Source organism: Rhinopithecus roxellana, chromosome 8 (genome assembly GCF_007565055.1).
Source record: "Rhinopithecus roxellana isolate Shanxi Qingling chromosome 8, ASM756505v1, whole genome shotgun sequence".
In the NCBI taxonomy this organism is placed as follows: domain Eukaryota; kingdom Metazoa; phylum Chordata; class Mammalia; order Primates; family Cercopithecidae; genus Rhinopithecus; species Rhinopithecus roxellana.
In genome coordinates this window covers 13108457-13122956 of record NC_044556.1, presented here as the reverse complement: position 1 = coordinate 13122956, position 14500 = coordinate 13108457, and the positions used below count along the sequence as shown (strand labels likewise).

General features: G+C 56.6%; 1 protein-coding gene across 2 annotated transcripts in view; it reads right to left on the bottom strand.

Moving 5' to 3' along the window:
* The window catches only part of FZR1 (fizzy and cell division cycle 20 related 1), a 29722-nt gene extending 20745 nt beyond the window's left edge, over positions 1–8977 (bottom strand). For both annotated transcript variants that reach the window (XM_030935211.1, XM_030935213.1), the window contains exon 1: positions 8766–8977. The gene's annotated coding sequence lies outside the window, so the exon portion shown is untranslated. The remainder of the gene's footprint in view (positions 1–8765) is intronic.
* Between the last annotated feature and the right edge of the window lie 5523 nt (positions 8978–14500).

Below are 14500 nucleotides of genomic sequence, written 5' to 3'. Positions count from 1 at the left end.
ACTCCGGATGAGACCGGGTACCACCACGTTCTCACTCCTCTGCTGGACACTCAGAAGGTTTCACTGTAAAAGGTTAGAGGAGAGAGAAATCAGGATCTTAAGTTGCTATTAAGTAATTCCTGAGCACGGACAACGTGCGTGGCCGTGTGGAAAGGCTCAGACCGGATAGAGGGAGTTCAGCAGCAACCTGGACCCTCGCTGCCAATCAGCAGTGAATCGGTGAATGACACGTGTTCTGCCAGGCCCTGCAGAGGTTCTCATCCCTGGCCCAGGGGTGCCTGTGTGGCAGACACCTCCAACTTGGTTGCCCTGGTCTGGGTGGTGGACCCGGGCCCTGGGCCACCGGGCTTCCTGCTGCCCCATCCCCTTGGCAGGGCACTGCCCTGTGGGTCCTACAAACCCACTGGGCCAACTCATAGGAAAGGTCCACCTTTCACCCCCTGGGCCCCAGAATGAAGAGCCAGGAGGCCCCCCTGCTGCCACTGCCCCGGGCAAGCCTTCTGTCTCCAAGCTTCTTCCTGTTCCCCTGGGAAATGGGCATGACCCAGTCACCTGACAACACAGTGACAGGGCCCCTGTACAGAGGGAGACGCCCTGGGATAAATGTGGGAAAAAATGGAGTCGGCCCCTGCTCACACCAGACACTAGAATAAGCCTCCGATGGGGCAGACAGCACAAACCAGGGGGACCCCCAGCTCCTGAGATTCACCTTCTCTCTCCCTCCCACTTAGGGTGTGGATTTCAATGTGTACAGCCTCCTGGGACCTCAGCAGGGCAGAGGATCATGGGATGCAGAGTCTCTTGGGGGTCCGTGGAATCCCATAACCCAGGGGGTCTTAACCAGGGTGATTCTGCCCCCAGGGTATCGATATATGGTGATGTCTGGGGATATCTGCCGCTGGCATGACGGGGGGTGCCCCTGGCGTGGAGTGGGTGGAGGCCAGGGACACTGCTCAACACCCTGTAGTGCCCAGGATGGTCGCACCCCAGAGAACGATCCGGACCCCATGTCCACAGGGTGCAGGGGCAGAGACCCTGCTCTAGGGCAAGACCAGGGAAGTGACTTGAATGAGTGAGACCTGGAGAGTGTAGCCAGGAACCCCCAGCCCCACCCCCGCTGCACCAGTGAGGAGACGAGGAAAGGGAGCCGACAGGGCACTGTTTGTGGGGGCCAATGACGTGGCACGATTTGTCTCCAGGCTCGACTCTGCGGTGTCCCTGAGTGGGGACGCAAAGCATGACGGGCTGTGTGTCGTGTAGACAGGGCCTGGGAACACCACTGGTGCAAGCCCCAGGTCTCACCCGGTGCCGAGTCTTCCTCAGGACACAGCTCTCCGCTCCTGGAGGCTCAGCCCAGCTCCTGCTCCTGCAAGGCTTTGCTCGGCTGGAAAAATGGGTCCCCACCATTGTCATATTTTTTTTTCAGGCTCTTTAATGGATAAAAGGAATTGAAACATCCCAAGGACGGATCTTTGATGACTCATGTGTTGAGGCTGACTATGGTCTGGACAGGCCACCTATGATGAACACCAGGGCGCCCCCCACCCCGGCCCCGTGGACCACTGGGCAGGACCTCCCTGGGTAAGGGTAACTCCAGCCTGCAGGTGGGTGGCACTTGCTACCCACAGGGGACATGCAGCAGGTAAGGGAGGAGGGAACACCGACCAGAGCCTCATGGGTGCCGCCACGTCCCGTGTGGGTTCCTAGCCCAGGGGCAGAGCATCGGAACACACACGGGGCTAGGACAGAGGCGAACCTTGCCCGTGCCCACCGGCTGGCACAGCTGCAAGCACTCAGTATGCCTGACTGAATGTCCTTAGGACAGCAGGTGGGCAGGTGCCACCACATCTCGGGGACAGCGACAGCACCCTCTGCTCAAGGTCCCTGTGCAGTTGGTGACAGTAGAGCTGGGATGTGAACCCAGCCAGTCTGGGCCTGGCTCTGTGCCCACTCCCTGACCCTTGCCCCAGGAGGCAAAGTGTCCCAGACTCAGCACTCGGCCCGGCCCTGCCCACGGGGAAGCTGCAAGGCACTGCTTCCTGCTGGAGTCTCCACAGAGGGGTTCTGGCAGGAGAACTAAGGTCTGACTCAGGATCACTGGATGGCGGTGACAGAGCCGGGGGGCGGGCCGGCTCACAGCCCCTCGCAGGTCCCAACCCCTGCAAAGTTGCAAAATGCTCCTGCCTGAGAGGTCCCAGGTGCCCCCAGACCACCTGTGAGGCCCTGGCCCAGCTGCCTCTCAGGTAGCCCTCTCCTCGTGTGAAAGACAAGGGACTGTGCTGGGCGCCTGCGCGTGACGTCCAGCCATCCTCTGCAGGGTGGGGAGAAGCACCAGATGAGAAAGACCCCCCAAAGAAAAATGGGGGGTGGCCCAGCTATCCGTTCTCCGCTCTCACCGGATCTGGGAGTTTCTGGGGGGCTTTGCCTCCTGCCCTGCACCCAGGAGTCTCCTTCATGAAACACGGCTTCACAAGCATCACCTCATCCCACTGATCTCATTCCCAGCCGCTCCTCAGAAGAGGGCTCCAGACGGCTCTCTCGGGTCCCATTTGGATGCCCTCGGTGTCATGATGCAATTAAGGGGGCAGCCGTGCCAGCCACATAGATGGCCTTGTCAGAGCACGTGAGCCCCCCACCAGCACCACACATCCCAGCACACGAGGCCCTCGGCCCTGCAGCTCCAGGGGCCCAAGGCAGGCGAAGCACCCAGACACCCTTATCGCCAGCCCTCCCTGGGCCCTCCCACGAAAGTAAACCAAGTCCCATGAAAAGGTTCTAGCAGGGTCCATCAGAAAGAGTGTGGGCTTTCGACGGCACCAGACCAGGCTTTGAGTCCCTATTTCAACCCTTCCTGGCCACGAAGCTTTGGGCAGCTTCACCTCTTGGGAGGTCAGTCTCCTCAACAGTTAAGCAGGGATAGCGCTGTGCACCCAGGAAGCTGCGAACTCAGGCACGAGGTCTACGTGGTGGCAGGCATCCAGCCTGATCCAGAGAAGGTGCTTAGCGAGAGCTGGCTGGGCCCAGGACTCCCAGCTGCACACAGGGCCCCGGAGGAGCTCAGTGGATGCTGGCTGGGCCCGGGACTCATGGCAGGTGCACGAAGGTCCCCAGACTGCTCCCTGCTCCTTCATCCTTGGGCGTGGGGGTGCCTTGGCAGCCAGGATACTGCCCCAGCGACCTCCTGGCCACAGACCACAACACTTATCTCCTCCCATGCTGCCCTCGTCAGTCCCAGAGAAGAGGAAGAACATCAGAGAAATGGGGCTCCTGGGGCAGGTGGCCGTGGTTGCAGGGGTGGACTGACACAGGGGAGAGGTGGACTCTGGACCAGAACCAGAGCCAGGGCCTAGCGGAGAGACCGCTGAGGCACAAGAGATCTCTGCAGGGAGCAACCCCCACCCACAGAAGAACAAGCTGAGCTGGCGGCCTCTGACCTCTACATATGCAAAGATACAGCCAGGAGGTGCCAGGGAAAAAGGGTGGGGCCCAGACCCTCGGCGAGGGACAGTGCGCCTTCCAGGGTGCCCGTGTGAGCCACGGCAAGGCCAGTTACTGCTGGGGGCCAGTGCCTGGGCCCCGGGACCATAACCCGCGCGCGTCGTTCATTTACTCACGTCGCCAGCTGCCAGCCGCCTCCCCACCAACCAGCCACGCGCCATGTGGGTTCTAGGTGCTGACCCAGGCGCTGCAAAGCAGAGCCGAGCTGCTGTCCCCCCGGGTGTGCAGTCTATTTTTCTTGTTTTTAAAATACAGAGACGAGGGTCAGGGTCTCCCTATATTGCCCAGGCTGATTTCGAACTCCTGGGCTCATTAAGCAATCCTCCTGCTGAGGCCTCCCAAGTGCTGAGATTCCAGGTGTGAGCCTCTGCACCTGGCTGGCAGGCAGTCTAGAGTGAACAGCAGTCTAGAGTGGATGAGAAGCATCCCCAGGGTCTTCTCAGCCAGCAGCCCTCACCCTCTTCCCTGTGTGGGGGCAGCTGCCACATCCGGCCTACTCCAGTGAGAACTGCTCTCCACACTTCCAAATGGTGCCTGCCGATAAAAGACCCGAGGTCTCTCATCTCCAGCCTCCTGGTACCACTGAGTACCCATAGCCCTGTCTGACTTGGTGACACCTTCAGACCTAAAAGACACCCAGGTCTGCAGCAGCACAGAAGACTGCAGTGCCCCATGTGAGGAGGAAGGCAGCGTGGCACCAAGCCTGCGGCCTCTCAGGATCGGATGGAGCCCCATCAGGTTCCCGAGGCCTGTACATCTCTGCATCTCTGTTGTGTCATGCAGCTCCCACCCACAGCTCCCAGGTGAGGTGACGCGGCAGCAGGAAAAACCCAGTCCAGGGAGTTCAGGGCAGGGGTCCCAACCTCAGCACTGCGGATATCTGGGCTGGATCGCTGTCCATGGTGGGGAGTCCTGGGCTATGTGGGGCACTGAGCAGCATCCCTGGCCTACACCCACTCCATGCCAGGAGCGCCCCCCAGTTGTGACAATGCACAGAGGTCCCAAGATGTTGCCCAGTGTCCAGTGGGGGCAGAGTCACCCAGGTGGGGAATGCATGGATGAGGGGGATCCTTAGGTGGAGGAGTTGCTCCCTAGGGCAAACAGATCAGCACTGGCCTCCCACACTCCTCAGCCCTCTGTTGAAAGCAGACAGATGCCCGCTGCCCACCCTCTCTCTGCTCCCATCATCCTTCCACCACTGACCCAGCGGCCTGCAAGCCTGGTGGGGATGAGAATACAGAGGTTCCCAGGCCAAATCTGATCTGGGAGAGAGGAAGACTTACAACAGAAGGGAGCGTGTGCAACACGGCACAGGAATCTGAACGGCCTGCCACTCTCCAGAACCCAGCAGTGAGGCCGCGCATGCTGGCTCTGCCGGTAATCCCAGAGCTTTGGGAGGCTGGGGCAGGAGGATCACTTGAGCCCAGGAATTCAAGACCAGCCTGAGCAACATGGTAAAACCCCGTCTCTACAAAAAATACAAACATTAGCCAGGTATGGTGGCGCACCTGGAGTCCCTGCTACTCTGGAGACTGAGGTGGATGGATCACCTGAGCCTGGAAGGTCGAGGCTGCAGTGAGTTGTGACTGCACCAATGCACACCAGCCTGGGCAACAAAGCGAGACTCTATCTCAAAAGAAAAAAATCAGAACTGTGCAGCAATTTGGGAAGGCTGGGGTGGAAGGGACATGCTGGGGGCAGGAGGACAAGGTGGAAAGGTTGGACGGCAGGTCTCTTGAGCTGGGCTCATGGGGGTGACACCATCAGACACGATCGGCCGGCGAGAGGAGGCACCAGCGCCTCAGTCACAGAGCAACAAGGACGGTCGCCACACAACCACCAGCGCCTGCCTCTTTGTGGCAGCTCGACTCACAACAGGCAGATACTGGAAACTGCACCAGTGTTCACTGAATAAGGAGACGCACAAAACCCGGTGCCTCCACACCACAGAACATGACTCAGCCATGAAAAAGAGCAGGGCTCTGACTCAGGCCACAGCCTAGACACCTTGAGGACCTCACGCTCAGTGAGAGAAGCCAGACACAAAAGGCCACACAATGTGGGATCCCATTTCTATGAAATGTCCGGGACAGGCCCAGCCACAGAGGCAGGGGAGACAGGTGGTGGCGGCGGATGGGGTCAAGGCCGGTTCCTTCCTGGGGTGATGAGAATGCTCTGGGATTGGACAGAGGGGATGGCGGCCCGAGCCTGTGAACATATAAAAACCAGGGAACTGCATGCTCTAAAGCAGTGAATCATGTGGCAGGAGAAGTGTATCCGAATAAAGCTGCTACGAGCAAAAATTAAATAAAGAAAGTAAGAAGGGCCAGTGAAGAAGCCTGAAGGAAAAACCAGACGGAGTAGGAAGCTGAGAGAGCGGGGGCATTCACTGTTGGGGTGGCGTGTCATTCGTGGTCAGTGGTGGCTGCGTGACTGAATGAGGCGCGGCCAGGCAGGCTGCCTGTGCGCCCCTCATCCCGTCCATGAATGAGGACACTGAGGCAGAGGAAGGCAGTCACCTGCCAAGGCACACAGGGACCTGGGGCCGCTGGGGACATGAACGTCCCTGGACGAGAACCTAAGTGGCCCAGGAAGGGGCTCTGGCTCTGTGCTGAGTCCAGTGGCTGGGGAGAATAGTGACATGTGGGCAAGGCAGTGACAGGTGGAGTTGACGAGCAGGTCACTGGTGACCATAGGGATGTGTCGGGGGCAGAAGAGAGATGAGGTCAAACATTCCCTTTCCTGCTGGCAGGTGCCCGGGTCCCTGTGGCACCACCAGCAGGGGATCCGCTGCTGGCAAGCACCTGGCCCAGGGCACTGCACAGGCCGGGGGGCAAAGCGGGCACCAGGCAGGCGCACTCGCTGCCCTCATGGGGCTCACAGTCCAGACACTGGGGACAGGCTGCTTTCTGTACTGGGGCCGTCCTGGGCACAGTGGAGCACTGAGCAGCACCCGTGGCTCAAACACAGCCAAGTGTCCCCTGGGGACAGAGTCGTGCGGTGGAGAGCTTTGCTCCAGGAGAAAGGAGTGACAGGGCTGGGATCAGTGAATGATAGGGCTGGGACCGGTGAGTTCCTAGAAGACCAAGCCCCTAGATCTTCACCTCTGCCAGGAGTCCCCGGGAGCAGCCCTTCACACACAGACTTTCCAACCTCTCCCCTCCAAGTGACACCAAACAAAAGGTCCTCAGAACCAATTCCAAACCCAGAAGTTCTCAGTCTACAAAACCCCCTCACCAGAAGTCCCATTAAACAGTAGGTGGTTTGAAAATCAACATAAGGCCGAGTGCGGTGGCTCACGCCTGTAATCATAGCACTTTGGGAGGCCGAAGTGGGAAGATCACCTGAGGTCAGGAGTTCGAGACCAGCCTGGCCAACATGGTGAAATCCTGTCTCTACTAAAAATATAAAAACTAGCCGGGCATGGTGGCGCACACCTGTAATCCCAGTACTCGGGAGGCTGAGGCAGGAGAATCACTTGAACCCGGGAGGCAGAGGTTGCAGTGAGCTGAGATCACGCCACTGCACTCCAACCTAGAGTGAAACTCTGTCTCAAAGAAAAAAGAAAAAAATAATAAAAGAAAATCAATGTAGCCCCACCTTGAAACCAATCAGGCTTGTTTGTTTCTAGGAACTCCTCCTTCAAACCCCAAACCCCCACCTCCACCCCCACCACTGCCTGCAGCCAGGGCACAGGTTCTGAAATTTGACCTGGGAAGCAGTCACAGGGGCAAATTGGCGGGCACCACCTTGCCAAGATACCCCTCCCCAGTAAAGTACCAGGCTTGACTTTGAGCAAATGTCTGCACCCTTAGCAAAACTCTCTGCAACCCAACTCCGCTCGCTGCGCAAGGCGCCGGGCAGCAGCCAGTGGCCAGCACACCTGCCTCCACTTGGGATTCCGAAGCACAGGGCACCTGACACAGAAGGAGGCCCACGTGGAATTCCGCATGACAGACGGCCCCAGATACATCCACTCCAGGGACCAAACCCAGGCGATGTCATCAGCTCTATCCCCACCTCCATGCCCAGAGAGCCCACCTGGCCTTCACTTCAAAGGCCCCACAGGCTGCCCTCACGTCCCGGGTGTGTGTTCTGGGTGGATGATTTTCCCTTAGGTAAATCACCCTCCTTCAAAGCATAGAGGTTGGGGTGGGGGCCTCACCACGGAGAGGCATGAGGTCATCGCCCAGTAGACTGGGGCAGGGCGGTGGAAGCTGAACGAGAGAGGCTCCCTGAACCAGAGGATGAGTTTGGGGTGGAGAAAACCGGGGAAAAAACAAAAACAGGTTTAGACTGAACATCTACACATTGCGGGGGTGTCTCAGGCCATGGGGTGGGGACAGGTCCGGAAGTTGGAAGGGGGGTAGGGGGTGTCACGGGTTTGAGGAGGAGTAAAATGGCTCTGAATAGGGGACACACTCCATATTCTAGGGATCTGAGATGGCCAGGCTTGAGTTTGGAAGAAGACACGGTGCAGGACGGAGGTTCAGTTTGGAGGAGGGAGGACTTGTGCATGGATAGCTCGTCTGAGGCTTTGGTGGGAGAGCTGGATTTGGGGGGAATGGGGGCTGGCAGAGGGCACGCTGGGAGGGTGAGGGAGCAGAAATCAGAGAGAAGAGGTGAGACGGGGACATCCATGCACTCAACCCGTACCTGCGGGGACTGGTGGACACAACAGTGACCCCAGACACGGGTTTCCGGGTGTCCCGGGCTGGGACTGCATTTTACTGGGGCGAGGGGCTGGTTGGGGCCTGGGCGAGTCATGGCACACAACAGGCTCAGTGACGGGGGGCGGCTTCATGTGGGCAGGACCCAAGCTGGGAGGGTCTGAACTGGGAAGTCCCGGGGATGACAGGCCAGGGAGAAATCACCCGGGTTAGGAGGCGGGGTCTGCTGTTCTAGGGGTGCGCAGTGGGGTCCCCTGGTTGGGGGCCCAGAGTTCAGCCTATTTTAAAAAGAATGGTGGACGCTGACTGCGGCTGTGGGGAGGTCACGACATGCAGGTGGCTCGGAGTGGGGGTCACGGCAGGCCCCGACGTGGAGGGACGCTGGGATTCGGGTGTTAACTCGGGAGACGGGGATGCTGAGGTCACCCGGGCCTAGTTCGGCCTGGGAGGCGGCATTCGAGGGGACTGGGGGCTCCTGGAGGGGCCTGAGCTGGGGTGGGGGTCGCAGCCCGCCCCGCCGTCTCGGTTTTGGGGGGTCGCAGTCGAGCTCCGCCGCTTAGGGCCCGGGGGGCGGGTCCCCGACCCCGGTCGCCTCACCTGGCTCGCTCCCGTCGCTCGCTGGCTCCCGCCGACCCCGCCTCTCCCGGCACCGCACAGCGCCCGCCTCCGGCCCCCGCAGCTCCCGCAGGCCCGGCCGCAGCCGCCGCTGACGGGATCCCGGGCTCCGCGGTCCCTAATATGGCGGCCGTAGCTCCTCCGCTGCCTCCCGGCTCCCTCCCTCCGCCGCGCGCGCCCGGCCGGCCGCGCGCACCCCCGCAACCCGGCCACTCCCCCACGCCGGCGCGCGGCGAATCGCGGCCACGCCCCCCGCCTGCCCCACACCTCGCCAGGCTCTGCCCAATCCGAGTGGCTGCGCCTGCGCGCGTTGGGCATCTCGGGAGGACGTGACGTCTCCCGCGATTCGAATCAATACAGGAAGCGCGGCTCCACGCGTTGCCCAGGGCAACCACGACCGGAAGAGGACCGGCGGGGTGCTAGACGTTGCAGAAATGGCTCTTGTAGGTGGAGGGTGTGGTTCCCATTGAGGAGAGTCGCGGAATAGGGCGCCCCAGGGCGGACCCTTCCTAGGGTAGATCGAAGCCAGGCACACCACAGTGCGGCATTGACGTTGCGCCTACCTAGCGCAGATAGGACCCAACACCAGGTGCATGTGCCGAACGTAGAAACGTCACAGCTGAGAGTCATTCATTCATTCAACAAGCATGCATTGCGCTCCTACTAAGTGCTGCTCCTCCAGGCCCCAGTGAGACAGCAGGAAACAAAACAGGTTTTTAGGCCGGGTGCGGTAGCTCAGGCCTGTAATCCCAGCACTTTGGGAGGCCGAGGCGGGTGGATCACCTGAGGTACGGAGTTCAAGACCAGCCGGGCCAACACTGTGAAACCCCGTCTCTACTAAAAATAGAAAAATTAGCCGGGCGTGGTGGCGCATGCCTGTAATCCCAGCTACTCGGGAGGTTGAGGCAGGAGAATCCCTTGAACCCAGGAGGTGGAGGTTGCAGTGAGCCGAGATTGCACCACTGCACTCCAGCCAGGGCGACAGAGCAAGACTATGTCTTAAAAAAAAAAAAAAAAACAGGTTTTAAAAAAAATTCTGGGCCGGGCGCGGTGGCTCACGCCTGTAATCACAGCACTTTGGGAGGCGGAGGCAGGTGGATCACCTGAGATCAGGAGTTCGAGACCAGCCTGGCCAACATAGTGAAACCCTGTCTCTACTAAAAATACAAAAAATTATCCGAGCATTGTGGCAGGTGCCTGTAATTCCAGCTACTCAGGAGTCTGAGGCAGGAGAATTGGTTGAACCAGGGAGGCAGAGGTTTCAGTGAGCTGAGATCACGCCATTGTACTCCAGCCTGGGCAATAGGGCAAGACTCCGTCTCAAAAAAAAAAAAAAAAAAAGGTTAAACATAGAATTTCCACATGACATAGCAGTAACACTCCTAGGTATCTACCTAAGAGAAATAAACATGTAACGTCCATGCAAAAACTCACACGCCCATGTGCATAGCAGCTTTATTCTTAACAGCCACAAAGTACACACAACCCAAATGTGCATCAACAGATGAATGGAAAATGCTCCATTCATACAATGACACGGTATTTTGCAATATGAGGCAATGAGGCTCTGACACAGGCTACAACTTGGATGAACCTCGAAAGCATTGTGCCCAGTGAAACAAGCCAGACACAACACAGTGAGTGACTCCATTGATATGAAATGTCCAGATAAGCAAATTCATAGAGACAGGAAGTGGATTAGTGGTTGCCAGGGGCTGGAAGAGGGGGATCAGGAGTGACTGGAATGAACTTTATTTTGGGGGGTTGATGGATATGTTCTAAAATTGATGTGATGGCCGTGCACCGTGGCTCACACCTGTATTCCCAGCACTTTGGGAGGCCAAGGTGGGCAGATCACTTGAGGTCAGGAGTTCGAGATCAGCCTGGCCAATCTGGTGAAACCCCGTCTCTACTAAAAATACAAAAATGAGTGGCCGGGCGCGGTGGCTCAAGCCTGTAATCCCAGCACTTTGGGAGGCCGAGACGGGCGGATCATGAGGTCAGGAGATCGAGACCATCCTGGCTAATACGGTGAAACCCCGTTTCTACTAAAAAAATACAAAAAACTAGCCGGGCGACGAGGCGGGCGCCTGTAGTCCCAGCTACTCGGGAGGCTGAGGCAGGAGAATGGCGTGAACCCCGGAGGCGGAGCTTGCAGTGAGCTGAGAGCTGGCCACTGCACTCCAGCCTGGGCGGCAGAGCAAGACTCCGTCTCAAAAAAAAATAAAAAAATAAATAAATAAAAATAAAAATAAAAATACAAAAATGAGCCAGGTGTGGTGGTGCACACCTGTAGTCCCAGCTACTCGGGAGGCTGAGGCAGGGGAATCACTTGAACCCGGGAAGTGGAGGTTGCAGTGAGCCCAGATCATGCCACCACACTCCAGTCTGGGCGTCACAGCAAGACTCCGTCTCAGGAAAAAAAAAAATTGACGTGATGATGGCTGCCTGACTCTGAATATACTAAACACCACTCAATTATCACATTACACGGATGAATTGTACAGTATGTAAACTATATCTCAATACAGCTGTTATTTAAAAAGTTCTTGCCAGGCACAGTGGCTCGTGCCTATAATCCCAGTGCTTTGGGAAGCCGAGACGGGTGGATCATGAAGTCAAGAGATCGAGACCATCCTGGTCAACATGGTGAAACCCCGTCTCTACTAAAAATACAAAAATTAGCTGGGCGTGGTGGCGTGCACCTGTAATCCCAGCTCCTCGGGAGGCTGAGGCAGGAGAATCACTTGAACCTGGGAGACGGAGGTTGAAGTGAGCTGAGATTGCACCACTGCACTCCAGCCTGACAACAGAGCAAGACTCGGTCTCAAAAAAAAAAAAAAAAAAAAAAAAAATCCCCTTTGTTTGGAGCTGAGTTAAGGAGAAAAGAGAACAGGGAATAGGAGGAGGCAAGAGGTTAACGGTTTCAGATGCAGTGCTCGGGGATGGTCTTATTGCAAAGATGATGTTTTAATAAAGATCTGAAAGAGGAGCCGGGCGCGGTGGCTCACGGCTGTAATCCCGGCACTTTGGGAGGCCGAGGTGGGCCGATCACTTGAGGTCAGGCCTTCAAGACCAGCCTGGTCAACGTGGTGAAACCTCATCTCTACTAAAAATACAAAAATTAGCCAAGCGTGGCAGCAGGCCCCTGTATTCCCAGCTACTCAGGAGGCTGAGGGAGGAGAATCATTGGAACCTGGGAGGTGGAGGTTACGGTGAGCTGAGATCGTGCCACTGCACTCCAGCCTGGGCAACACAGCAAGACTCTGTCTCAAAAGAATAAAGATAAAATAAAAGAGAGGAGAGGGAGATTCTGACCCAGAAACACAGAGACAGACACACAGGGGTCAAGGCCAGGTGATGACAGTGGCAGAGATTGGAGTGACGAAGCCACAAGCCAAGCAACACCAAGGATTGGCGGCCACCCCCAGAAGCTGGAAGAGGCAGGAAGGATCCTCCCCTGGGGCCTCCAGAGAGGGCACAGCTCTGCAGACACCTGGATTCCAGACTTCTGGCTCACAGGAACTCGCTCAATCCCAGAGGACGCACAGAACAGAAAGCACAGGCTTGGTTCTTCCTTGCTATTAGTTTCTCGCAGGTCTGCAGTGGCCAGATGCCAAGTTCTCTGACTTACACAGGCCTTGCTTTTGGCTGAGGCTTTGATATCTGTGTCCTGCACCCCGGGATTATCTCCTCCCGGGGAGCATCCTTGGGGCCAGTCACACCTGGCACCCCGCCCTTGTAGCCTTCCTGAGTCAGCACAGCTCCTGGTCCACGGGAAGTCCTCCGTAAACAGCCCGAGCCACAAACATGTTGAGATGACGTCCTCGCAAGGCGGCTGAGGGCTGCAGTGATACCTGTTATCTGCAGTCAGCTTTACAACACGTAGGAAGGCAATGCAATAATTAAAAAAAAAAAAAAAAAAGGCCGGGCGCGGTGGCTCAAGCCTGTAATCCCAGCACTTTGGGAGGCCGAGACGGGCGGATCACGAGGTCAGGAGATCGAGAGCATCCTGGCTAACACGGGTGAATCCCCGTCTCTACTAAAAAAATACAACAAATTAGCCGGGCGTGGTGGTGGGCGCCTGTAGTCCCAGCTACTAGGGAGGCTGAGGCAGGAGAATAGCATGAACCCAGGAGTCAGAGCTCGCAGTGAACCGAGATCACGCCATTGCACTCCAGCCTGGGTGACAGAGCAAGACTCCGTCTCAACAAAAAAAAAAAAAGGGAGTGTCAACTCTATGAGGGCAGACACTGTGTCTGTTTTGTCCTGTGTTCTCGGTGCCCAGGACACTGTCCAGCACACAGTAGTTGCTCAATAAATATTTGTGAAAGTTGTCTTAACCTAGAAGTTGGCCTTCCAAAGGGATTTCTTTGCTATGCACAGCATTTTATGTTTTTTCATTAATTTTTATTTAATTTTTTTTTTTGAGATGGAGTCTCGCTCTGTTGCCCAAGCTGGGGTGAAGTGGTGTGATCTTGGCTCACTGCAACTTCTGCCTCCTGGGTTCAAGCGATGCTCCTGCCTCAGTCTTGATGCTGCTGCCTCAGACTCCTGAGTAGCTGGAATTACAGGCGTCTGCCACCACGCCCAGCTAATTTTAGTATTTTTAGTAGAGATAGGATTTCACCATGTTGGCCAGGCTGGTCTCGAACTCCTGACCACAGGTGATCCACCTGCCTTGGCCTTCCAAAGTGCTGGAATTACAGGCGTGAGCTACTGTGCCCAGCGATATTTTTTTATTAATTGCTCACTTTTTTTTTTTTTTGAGACAGAGTCTTGCTCTGTCACCCAGGCTGGAATGCAGTGGTGTGTGTGATTACAGCTCACTGGATCCTTGACCTCCTGGACTCAAGCTATCAAGCCTCCTGAGCAGCTGGGCCTGCAGGCATAAGCCACCACACCCAGTTGATTTTTTTTTTTTTTGTTTTGAGACAGAGTCTTGCTCTATTGCCCAGGCTGGAGTGCAGTGACAGGATCTCAACTCACTATAACCTCTGTCTCCCAGGCTCAAGAGATTCTCCTGCCTCAGCCGCCCAAGTAGCTGGGATTACAGGCTGAGCCACTGCACCCAGCCAAATTAAAAAAAATTGTTTTTCTGTTGAGACGGGGACTTACTACATTGCCCAGGCTGGTCTTGGAATCTTGAGCTCAAGCAATCATCCTCTCACCCCACAGCCTCCCAAAGTGCCAGGATTACGGGTACGAGCCACCACTCCTGGCAATCGCCCACATTTAAAAAATGAGAGATTGCAAGCGGGGCACGGTAGCTCACGCCTGTAATCCCAGCACTTTGGGAGGCCAAGGCAGGTGGATCACCTGAGGTCAGGAGTTCAAGACCAGCCTGGCCAACATGGTGAAACCCCATCTCTACTAAAAATACAAAAAGTTAGCTGTGTGTGGTGGCAGGTGCCTGTAGTCTCAGTTACTCGGGAGGGTGAAGCAGGAGAATCGCTTGAACCTGGAAGGCAGAGGTTGCAGCTAGCCGTGATCGTGCCACTACACTCCATCCTGGGTGACAAAGTGAGACTCTGTCTCCAAAAAGAAAAAAAAGAAAAGAAAGAGAAAAAATTAGGCGAGGTGGCATGCATCTGTATCCCAGCTACTAGGGCAGCTGAGGTGGGAGAATCGCTTGACTTTGAGGCTGCAATGAGCATTGAGTATACCACTGCATTCCGCCTGGGTGACAGAGACTCTGTCTCTAAAAAATAAATAAT